The sequence below is a fragment of the Apium graveolens genome, chromosome 9, assembly GCF_009905375.1.
Source record: "Apium graveolens cultivar Ventura chromosome 9, ASM990537v1, whole genome shotgun sequence".
Classification (NCBI taxonomy): domain Eukaryota; kingdom Viridiplantae; phylum Streptophyta; class Magnoliopsida; order Apiales; family Apiaceae; genus Apium; species Apium graveolens.
The window spans coordinates 4,280,952-4,292,595 of NC_133655.1; positions in this window are offsets into that span (position 1 = coordinate 4,280,952).

The window sequence follows — 11,644 nt, forward strand, 5'->3', positions numbered from 1 at the left end:
AATGTTCTTCAAAGAAATCAACATGATAACCTCTATCACAGATTTGACTTATACTCAGCAGATTGTGTTTAAGTCCTGAGACCAGAGCTACTTCTTTAATGATGACATTCCCAAGATTGATATTGCCATATCCCAATATTTTTCCAATGTTGCCATCTCCATAAGAAACACTTGGGCCAGCTTTCTCCACAAAGTCTGATAGTAGGGCTTTATTTCCAGTCATATGCCCTGAACATCCACTGTCCAGAACCAAGATGTTTTTCCTGTTGCCCTGCAATCACAAAGACCACTAATGTTTAGTTTTAAGGACCCAGACTTGCTTGGATCCTTTGGCCTTATCAAGTTTGTTAACATTTGCAGTGAATTTAGCATCAGAGTTTATGTTAACATTTTTCTTATCAGAACTTGCACTATCAGACTTTGAATCAGAATTTACACTAGAAGGAACAATGGAAACTTTCTTTAAAGAAGGTTTTATTTGATAATAATCATAGTACAAACTATGATATTCCTTACAAGTATAAATGGAATGCCATAAACTACCACAATGAAAACAAGGATTTTGTGGCTTATATCTAACAGACTGACTCTTAACTCCTGACTTTGAAGGTAAGGAGTTTATGTTCTTATTCTTCCTGCAAAAAGAGGCCAGATGGTTAGAACTTCCACAGTTATGACACGTTTTCCTAGGAGCTTTAGGAACAGGCTTATAATCATTGCTTTTATTCACACCTTCCTTTCCATTCTTATTCTTCCTAGGTGATTTTACCTTGTTTGCATTCTTAACATCTTTCAGCTTATGCTTAAGCTGCTTCTTAGTCATTAAACCTATGTTTACTTCAGCTGTCTTTTCCTGTTTAAGTTTGTCAGAAGTTAATCCCTCTTTAACTTCTTATTTCTCATTATCAGACTTTACTGCTACAAACTTAACAGGTTTTAACTTTGGCTTTTGCTGAACAACAACAGGCTTAATTTCTACAGTTCCTTTATCACTCTTATCCTCTCCATAACCTAAGCCCTCTTTCCAGTTTTCACTACTTAGCAAATTTTGAGTTGTTCTGCCAGAGTTAGTCCAAGTCCTGATAATCTCTCTTTCCTTTTCTAACTCAGTTTTTAGAGATTCATTCATTTTTAGCACTTCATCCCTAACATAAAAAGCATCATCTCTATTCTTCTGAGTTTGATGGAACATAACTAACTCTTTTTCTAAGAAATCATTTCTTTTCTTAAAAGCAAGATTTTCAGAAGTTAATCTTTCACATGTTAAAGTTTGATCTCTATAACTAACAAACATGGTTTTAAGATATCTTCTCAACTCATTAATATCATCAGTATGAAAAATCATAAGTAGTCTGAGGTACCTTTAATTCAGCAGCTTCAGAACTGCTTTCAGCACTTGCTTTATCAGCATTTGCCATCAAAGCATAATTCTCCTCACTTTCAGAGTCTAAGGTGTCTGTCCAGCTTTTCTTCTTTGTGACAAGAGCCTTGCCTTTGTCACCCTTCACTTTCTTGCAATCAGGAGATATATGGCCTTTCTCACCACAGTTATAGCATTTGACATTGGTATAATCTCCTCTGTCAGACTTTCCTCCTCTGCCCTCAGATCTTCTGAAATTCTTCTTGTCAGAACTTGTGCCTTTCCTGGAAAACTTCTTTCCCCTCCTGAACTTCCTGTATGCAATCTTTGTGATCCCTTTCACCATAAGAGCACACAGCTTCATCATCTCCTCATCAGCATCAGTCTCAGGCAAGCTTTCAGAATCTGAGTCATCATCACTTTCAGAACTTCATGACTCAGTATCAGACTTTGTGAAAAGAGCTTTACCCTTGTCTTTCCTTGAGGTAGCTGCCTTGGGGGATTCTTCTTCAGCCTTAAGAGCAACTGTCCTTGACTTTCCTCCTTTCCTCTTGCTTCTTTGTTCCATCTCAAGTTCATGAGTCTTGAGCATTCCATAAATTTCATCAAGAGTTGTTTCATCAAGATTGTAGTTGTCTCTTATTGTTGTTGCCTTCAAATCCCAGCATTCAGGAAGAGCTAACAGGAATTTAAGGTTTGAATCTTCAAGATCATACTCCTTATTAACCAGTGACAAATCATTCAAGAGTTTGACAAATCTATCATATAAATCAGTCAATGACTCATTAGCCTTTGAGTCAAAGTGTTCATACTCTTGAGTGAGTATTGTCTTCCTGTTCTTTTTAATTGTATCAGTTCCCTGACACCTTGTTTCTAGAGCATCCCATATCTCCTTTGCAGTCTTGCAGTTAATTACCCTGTTTGACATTACATTATCAATGGCACTATGCAGTAAGTGTTGTACCTTAGCATCCTTAGCAATTGATGCGATATCTTCAACAGTATAATCACTCTTCTCCTTTGGTACAGTCTTTGCTGCTTCACCTGCAACTGCAACAACGAGCTTGGTTGGTTTGTGAGGTCCTTCCTTGATTCTATCAAGATATTCTGGATCTGTAGCTTCCAGAAACATGGTCATCCTCACCTTCCATATGGCATATTCAGATGGTCTCAATATGGGAACTCTGATTGTTTCATACCGACTTTGAATTTGTGTCTTTGGAGGTTCTTCAGTTTTGGTAGGCTTAGTTGGAGTTTCTGTGTCAGACATGATTGTGTTTGGATCTTAAACTGTTTGTGCGTTAACAGATAGGCTCTGATACCACTTGTTAGGTCACACACACACACTGTAGAGGGGGTGAATACAGTGTAAAGTACAATCAAATCGAACTTTAATAACTCAAGTAACAGAAAATAAACTTTATTGAAACAATAAACTCTGTTACAGTATGGAACTGTTACCTCTCAGTGATGAACAAATATCACGAGAGCTGCTAGGGTTACAATGAATAATCTTCTCGAATATGATAACACTTATAGTGTAAACCCTATGTCTGTGTTTATATACTACACAGTTACAAGATAATCGCTAATTGATATGGAATATAATTCTGCTTCGTAAAATATATCAATCAGATATCTTTTCTTCCAAGTATTCTATTCTTCATAGAATTCCTTCTTCATGCATATCTCTTCTTATGTTTATCTCGATCTTCTTTCCTTTAATCAGCTGTTGTCCTTATATGAACGTCCTTCAGTACTTAAGTTCTGATATCCATCTTCTGATGATTATCTCCTGATAATATAAGTACTGATATCCTTAAGTCCTGACTTCCAGTAAGTACTGATTTATCCTGTTTAAGTAAGATCTGAAAACTAAACATAAATCATATTAGCCATGACATTATCAAATATATCTAACATCCAATTTGATGTGTTTTCTTGGTTGTATCTTGTGTGGTGCACACAAAGTGTTTGGTAAAATTCCTGAGAGAGACTGGTTGCGAAACAAGTTAGGTATGGATTCTACAAGCGGTGTAGTTGAAATAGGAATAGGCGGGAGATGCAAGTCTAAGTCGAATCTTAGACCTTCCGTGAACAGGAAGTGTAATGAGTTTGGTCAGCTTGGGCATTATAGAGCAAATTATTTTAATAAAAGGGTTGCTTGAAAAAAGAATAAGAACAACAAGACTACTGGAAAAGCATATGAGAAAGAAGAGGTTGGTTATGATTAGGAAGAAAGGGGCGGTAATGATTATTTTTCTGTCACTTGTGAAGGAGAAATCCCAAATAGGTGGATTCTTGATTCTGGTTGCTCTTACCATATGTGTCCGAATCGGAAGTAGTTTATGACTTATAGAGACGTCGAAGGTGGAACCGTAGTGATGGGAAATAACATGCTTGTAAAATGGTGGGACTTGGTTATATAAGGATTATGATACATGATGGAGTGGTGAGAACATTGACAGATATGAGACATGTCCCTGAATTGAAGAAAAACCTTATTTCTGTTGGTGTTTTGGATTCTGGTAGCTGTAAAATTGTTACACATAATGGTGAGATGAAAGTTGTTCATGGTTTTTTGATAGTGATGAAAGGTATTGTTTGGTCCTAATATGTTTGTAGAAGGGGGGTTGAATACAAACTCTACCGTTTAATTGAATTTAATGCGGAATAAAAAAATAAAACACAATTCAAGTTAAATAAAACTATTATTAAACTTGAAAGGTGTTACAACAACGGTATCGTTTACAAGGGATTAATCTCAAATAAATTATCACAAATCTAGAATAAATTCGACATGAACTTTTTCTATTTTTGCAATAAAAAGATCAAATGCTAGAAGCAATTTGAGATTAAGTTCTAGGGATTTTGGTCCGCTAGATAGTTACACAAGAACAAGAGAATGATTTCTAGTGGTTTAGATTTAACTTTAATTGCTAGAAATTAATGATCTTGAATTAGCAGTTGAGAGATGAAATGCTTCTGCGGCTGCCGTTCTTTTGTTCTTGAGTAGTTGAAGTGTATTCAATGTATTGAATGATTTGCTGCTTCTGTCTTTAATAATTCAATCAACAGAACTGAATTGAACTGGCAAGACAATCTGAGAATTGGCATGACTTTTGGTGAGACAATCTGATTGAACTAGTAAGACAATCGGTGAGACAATCACTTGAACTAGCATGACTTTCGGTGACACAATTCCATAGCTAATAGAACTTTCGGTATGACAATCCATTTGAACTACCATGACTTTCGATATGACAATTGATTGTCATACTAATTCAATTGATTGTCATGCTAAATTAATATTGAATATAAATTCAAAATCAATTCTGAAAATTCATAATATTAATTCAGAATTAATTAATTAATTAATTCAATTAATAAATAAATTAATCTTTACAAATATAATTTATTTTCTTAATTAAATTATATGACTTAATTAATTAATAGAGAATTAATACTACTCTTGAACAACAACCATTCTTCTGAAAATCTTCTGAAAATTATGAATCAATTCCACCACTTCAATGTTGACACTCGATGTTCTGTCTGGTTCATGAGTGACTAACTTCCGTGACGTTTCTTCATGTCTTGACTTTGATAACTTGATATTCTTCAGATTAAATCCTTGTAATTATTTGATACCCTGACAAGATCTCTGTCACTTGATTAAATCCACGATCTTGATTTATATCACTGAGGCTTGATCAATTTCTTGAACTTCTTCCAGTGAAGTAATTCCTCAAGTCTGTAGATGAATATTATTTCTGAATCCTTTGACAGATGTTACTTGTTGAGATCTCTTTGACGATAAATCCACTATTTACTTGTTACATTCTTATTTGAGTTGAGTTAAATCCTCGAATAAATAAATAGGATATGACATATGCCTTTCAATCTCCCCCTATTTGTTTGTTAGACAATAATTGCAAATACCTAGAGGATAACTCAACTAACAAATAAGAAAAAGATGTAAACATAAATGCAAAGTAAATAGTAGAAAAGTTCTGGATTATATTTAACATTTTCCAGATTCCAAAAGAAATTGATGTTCCTCTAGACTGAACATATCTTCAAGTAGTTTCATCTTCATTTCCTTTGTTCTTCAAATCTCTGCCAGATAATTCTTCTCAGTTTTGAAGTAATTATCAGCAGCTTCTTTTGTACAACCATATTTCCTGTTGAGAAGCGCATATCTCTCTTGCTTCTCCCCCTATGAGAATCAACTGCTTAAAAGAGATCACCTTCGTTTACCACATCTCCCGTACAATAGGATCCGCAGATAAAAACCAATGGTACTCCCTTTTTAGAAAACAGCTTCTTCCCTTATGAAGAATAGTGATGAACCAAACCACTTCTTCTGATTACTAGGAAATCACCTTGTGTTTACCACCTCTCCCGAACAATAGGATCCGTAGTTACAAACAACAATGGTGTGGTGTAGTGTACATGTGCTTTACCTTTTTTCTCCTCCCTGCTATTTCTCCCCCTTACTTGAGGAATCCTCCAAACTATTACTTAAGCTTTTATATCCCCCTTAGAGAAGTAATGTATGTCGTTGTCTGAAGGAGTCCTCATATTTCACTTGGTTGGAAAAGAAATAACAAGTAGTTTCTCTTTCTTCCTCACTGCGAGTGTGTGATTCTGATTAGTGTACCTCACATGTGTTTCACTCTTCTCTCCACTCGTGTTTACACTCATTCTCACAAGTGTATCACTCCTCTCATAGCTCCAAAATTCAGCTATACCTGCAAGAAAAATCACCTTAGCCATCCTTAAGGAGGTCACAGGTGGTGCAATAGAAGTTCACAAATCCCCATCCTTGTTAAACTCGTCAGATGAATCTGAGTCATAATCTACAAGTTGCTAGTTTCCCTTTTTGGGTCCCAGATTTGAACTCTGGGAAGGTAAACAATGATCCAACGAATTTAGCATAAAGATCAAAGTTCCCTTCTAATGTCTGTGAAGACATTTCCTTGTGACTCATCAGGTAATATCTGAATCATTGTCAACAAGTTGCCGATCTGCGCCTATGTCAGATCCACTATCCGCAGATGCATCCAGGGGATTTAAACCTGGGGAGGTAGACACTGACCAATGACATATGGCTATTGGATCAGTATCCTCTCCTAACACCTGTAAAGGCAATTGGTCCATTAAAGAACCTTGACCAATCGAATCTGACCTTAAAATGGTCGAAACTCTTGTTTCTGTCAACTCCTCCTTTGTGTGTGTAACCTTTCCTTGTGCATCAAGAATTGTTTATGTTTGAGGTGGTGACACTACATCGAATACCCTGGCCGACATGCAAGTTTCAATAGACGCACCCTGTTGAGAGGATGAATCTAGTAACTGTTTTTGTGCCTTTTCAGCCATTACATCTTTTTGAGAAGATGTATGGGGGCTAGCAGTTGTCTCGGTTTAAATACTACTCATCTTTGTAGGAGACAGAGCTGCTGGGTTGACTTAAGAACCTTCCTTGTGTGGTGCACTAAGGCACTATCTCCCTCACGCTCATTCATACTTCACTTTAGTGGTAAGAGAGTGTTGGTTGGTTCTGTTTCTGTGTTTGTCTTTACAGTATGGGATAGAAAGTTGTGGGTTTTCAACCTCATGACTGTCAATGAAAGAAGACCATTGAAGGCCGAACCTGTATCACAAAACATATGGCAATATAGAGATAAAATGTACTTAAGATCTATAATGAATGAAAATAAAAAATAAACTGGAAAGACAATCCGATAGTCATACCGATTTTCTTGCCAGTATAAAACTATACTGAGAATTAAATAAAAATAACTAAATACTAATAAAACCAAAATAAACTGGAATGACCTTCAGCAAAACAATTTCAATAGTCTTGCCGATTGTCATTGCAGTTATACACACTGAAAAAAAACATAAAAACTCTTAATAAAATAGAATTGCAAAATACTTAACTAATATTTACAATTCCAGAAAATACAAATAAAAACTTATATTAATATATCAAAAATACAAAAAATATTTACAAATTAAAATATCCAGAAATAACTATATTTTAGTCCAAAAATAGATTTCTTTTGAATTTTAGCAAATAAAATTCATAGAAAAATATTTTTAGAGAAAATAAAATATTCTAAAATATTAAAATTGACAAGTTGGATAAATAAATAAGATAAGATAATAAAATTACATAGAATAAGCAAGAAATATGGTATAAATGATAAAATAAATTTACGAATGAATTTTTCATATGAAAAATTCATTCGTAAATTCATTCATGAATAGATCTCAGATATTAACTAGTTTAATCGCTAAAACTATTCAACATACCCTGTTTACCAACTAATCTGGTAAATGTGGATTCATCAAGAGATTTAGTGAAAATATCTGCTTTTTCTTCTTCTGCTGGAACAAAAAATAGTTCAACAGTACCATTCATGACATGCTCTCCAATAAAATGATACCTGATGTCGATGTGCTTGGTCCTCGTGTGCTGCACAGGGTTGTTGGTGATGGCCATTGCACTTGTATTATCACATAGAATAGGAATTTTGTTTAATACAGAGCCATAGTCCCGTAACTAGTTCCTAATCCACAAGATCTGAGCACAGCAACTTCCAGCAGCAATATATTCAGCCTCGACCGTTGAGTTGGAAATTGTTTGTTGTTTCTTGCTGTACCATGAGACTAGCCTGCTACCTAAGAATTGACAACTCCCTGAGGTGCTTTTCCTATCAACAACACTTCCTGCGTAATCTGAATATGTATATCCAACAAGGTTAAAACCAGATTCTTTAGGGTACCAAATACCTAGATTTGGTGTTCCCCTAAGATATCTCAAGATTCATTTTACAGCAACAAGATGAATATCTCTAGGATCCGCTTGGAACCTTGCACATAAGCATGTAGCATACATAATATCTGGTCTACTTATAGTAAGATAGAGTAATGAGCCAATCATACCTCTGTAGCTTGTGACATCTACCTTAATGGAGTTTTCACATGGTCCAAGCTTGACAGTTGTAGATGACGGAGTCCTTGCTGATGCAAAATCCTCTAGATTGTACTTTTTGAGGAGTTCCTTGAGATACCTGGATTAACAAATAAATATTCCATCTAACCTTTGATTTACTTGTAATCCGAGAAAGAACTTCAGCTCTCCCATCATGCTCATTTCAAATTTGCTGTGCATTAACTTAGCAAATCTCTTACAGAGACTATCATTAGTAGACCCAAATATTATATCATCCACATAGACTTGGACTAATATAGTATCATTCTAATGATTTTTAGAACAGAGAGTTTTGTCTATGACACCTCTAATAAACCCATTTTTAATAAGAAATTCAGAAAAAGTGTCATACCATTTTCTCGGAGACTGTTTGAGACCATAGGTAGCCTTGAAAAGAAAGTAGACAAAATTTAAATGATCCGGATCTTCAAAACCAGGAGGTTGCTCTACATACACCTCTTCATCCAGCTTTCCATTTAGAAATGCACTCTTGACATCCATTTGATAAACTTTAAAGTTCGAGAATGCTGCGAATGCTAGAAATATCATGATGGCCTCAAGTCTAGCCACTGGAGCATAGGTTTCATCATAATCAATGCATTCAGCTTGAGAATACCCTTTAGCTACCAGTTTTGCTTTGTTTCTTGTAACCACACCATCTTCATCTAGTTTATTCCTGAATACCCACCGAGTACCAACAATTTTCTTGTGTGTAGGTCTAGGTACCAGTTTCCAGACTTGTTGATGTTCAAACCGATTGAGTTCATCTTGCATAGCAATCACCCAATCTGGATCAGTCAGTGCTTCCTCAATCTTCTTAGGTTCCATCTTAGAAAGAAATCCTGAGAACGGACATTCATTTTGAGTAGCACGTCTAGTTCTGACTCCAACATCTGGATCACCAATAATCAACTCAAACGGATGAGCTTTATTCCAGACAGTATATCTTGGAAGATTTGATCTTGATGATTCGCCTTGAAATACATTGGGATGTTGTGTCCTACTAGTTGATCCTTCAACATCTCCCCCTGAGTTGTTGCTAGGTTGACTTGATGATTCTCCATTAGTTGCAGTGGTATCTCCATTGTTGCCAATGTTTCCATCACCATTACCTTGGGTATCATCATAATTAATAGGTTCTTCACCAGCAGCAAACTCAGGTTCTTGATCATTATCTGATTCTGAATCTGACATATCATCAAACTTCAGTTTCTCAGAAGGATCTTCAGTTTGGATACTTGGGAGTTTAGTGTCATAAAATGTAACATTGACACTATCAGTTACTCTGTATTGATCAATGATATACACCCTGTATGATCTTCTTCCATACCCAACAAAAATACCCTCATATGCCCTTGCCTCGAACTTGCCACGACGATCATCTCCATCCTTGAGCACTAAGCATCTGGCACCAAATACATGAAAGTATTTGATAGAAGGTTTCCGTTCATTCATAATCTCATAAGGAGTCTTCATGAAGTCCTTGTTGATTAGAGTTCGATTCTGAATATAACATGCAGTATTGACAGCTTCAGCCCAAAAGTACATTGGAAGACCTGATTCACTTAACATAGTTCTTGCAACTTCAATCAATGTACGATTCTTCCTTTCTACCACTCCATTCTGCTGAGGGGTTCTAGGAGCTGAATATTGTCTGGTAATCCCTTTGTCTGTACAGAATCCATTGAGAAGTGAATTCTTGAATTCTGTTCCATTATCTGACCTTATCGCTCTAACAGGGACATTAGAATCTAACTCGATCAACTTGATATGATCAATCACAACTTGTGGAGTTTCATCCTTAGAGTGAAGGAATAAAGCCCACGTATACTTGGAATAGTCATCAACTATCACAAGACAGTAACACTTCTTTGACATCGAAAGAACATTAACTGGTTCAAATAAATCCATGTGCAGTAACTGAAGAACACCAGTTATGGAGGATGTGTCAGTGCCTTTGTGACTTGCTTTCTTTGAATTTACTTTCTGGCATGCCTCACACAATCCTTCTGGGGAGAATTCCAGTTGAGGCAGACCTCTGACCAATTCTTTCTTGATAAGAGAATTCATTGCTTTGAAATTGAGATGTGAAAGTCTCTTGTGCCATAGCCAACTCTCATTAGACGATGCCTTTGCATAGAAACAATTGACTTTAGGATTGCTTCCAGAGTTCATGTCAGCTACGAACAGATTACCTTTCCGGATTCCCATCAAGGAGGGTTTTTCACTTTTCTTATGCAGGATCTGACACTTTAGTTTGTCGAATAAAACATAGTGGCCCTTGTTACAGAACTGACTGATACTAAGCAGATTATGTTCAAGTCCTTGCACAATATATACATTTTCAATGATAACATTTCCAGCTTGCAAACAGCCATATCCCTCAGTTAAACCTTTGTTGTTATCTCCAAAGGTAACCACTGGGGTAACTTTCTCAACCATATTTGATAGCAGGGTTCTATCTCCGGTCATATGTCTTGACGATCCGCTGTCAAGAATCCACACTACTGGTTCCACCTGTTTACTGCCCTGCAATACAAATGGATTAGACCTTCTTCGGAACACAAGCTTGGTTGGGTCCGACATACTTGTAGAATTGGCCTTTGTCAGGCAAAACAACATTCTTATCTTTTAAGTTCTCAACTTTCTCAATGACTGGACATTTGACCTTGTAAACAGCCTTAACAAATTTCCGTTTAGGCTTAGGCACAAATGTCTCCTTTCTAGCCTTAGGAGGACTAGCAGTCTTAGACCTATCATGCTTCCTATTATTCACATGCTGACGAGGAGTAGTCTTATCACTAGAAACATGCTTACCATTAAAATAAGCATACATCAAATTAAAAGCACAAGACATACAATTAGGAACACCACATACTTTATGAGAGGGATTAACAACAGGCAAAATATGCATGGTAGACATGGCATTTTTGTTATCCAACTCATGTGTGTCTGAGTTAGTCTTAGTTGCTTTCACAACTTTGACTGGAACTTTCGACACACTTGGCTTGGAAACAATCTTCTCATTAGCAAGATTTTCAGCACGTATTTCTTCTTGAATAATAAAGGAGGTCTCATCAAATGGTTCAACAATTGATTCTTTATAGAGGGGTTTATCAACACCCTTAAGCACATGTGGTACTTCCCTACCTTTAGCACAGACATGAGGAGGGGAGTTTATGCCTAATTCTCCAATAGCAACATTGTAATCAAAACCTATTCCAGATGTTTGATTAATAGCTTGCTTATTATAGAACTCTTTAGCCTTCGAACAAGAATTA